This window comes from Lycium ferocissimum, chromosome 4, assembly GCF_029784015.1.
Source record: "Lycium ferocissimum isolate CSIRO_LF1 chromosome 4, AGI_CSIRO_Lferr_CH_V1, whole genome shotgun sequence".
In the NCBI taxonomy this organism is placed as follows: Eukaryota; Viridiplantae; Streptophyta; class Magnoliopsida; order Solanales; family Solanaceae; genus Lycium; species Lycium ferocissimum.
Genome location: NC_081345.1, coordinates 46,832,277 through 46,833,116, shown reverse-complemented (window position 1 = coordinate 46,833,116; position 840 = coordinate 46,832,277).

The window sequence follows — 840 nt, the reverse complement described above, 5'->3', positions numbered from 1 at the left end:
GTTTATAATCCCATTCACAGCATAATTGAAGCTACAATACCCTCAACCTAATATCAATGGAAATTTATATCTCCAAAATGTTTGTTTGGATTGTACCTGTTTCTGGAACTAGCATCATTTTCTAATTACATTCTTGACCAGTTTCTGTTACTTGTACAAAACAGGATGTGCCTCTTTTGGCTACTCTTTCTCTAGCATTTCAAACACTTGGTGTGGTACATAGTAAAATGAGTACAAGCCCTTTATATGTTTTCTCAGATGTATTTAGCAAGGTACATATCACTTCAGAAGTAGATGTCTTAGGAGCATTGTCAATTGTGTAAAACACAATGAAGTATGTGTTTATAGTGCTTAAGACCAATGACAGTGAAAAAGGTGTGTGTATATATATATATATATAAGCAATTACTAAAAGTTATTTTTTCTTCTCTTTCATATGATGTTTTTATTTCTTTTTAACATGGCAGGAGGAACATTTACATTGTATTCATTGATCTGCAGGTATGAAAATGTCAATCTTCTTCCGAATCGTACGCCTGCTAATGAATGCATCTCAAGTTTTAAGCCCAGATTGCCCACTCCAGAGCTAGAAAAGGCTGTATACATAAAAGAGATATTGGAACGTAAATCTTTGCTGAAAACGCTTCTCTTGCTATTGGTTCTGATGGGAACATCAATGACTATAGGGGATGGTATCTTGACACCAGCAATATCAGGTAATTTGCGTTAGTTTTTGGTTCTCAACAACACTACTTATCATTAAAGTAAGATAGGTGAAATCCAAGTTATTGTATTTCGACAGTTTTGTTTCCTTTTCCAGTAAGTTCAATTTTCTGTAGA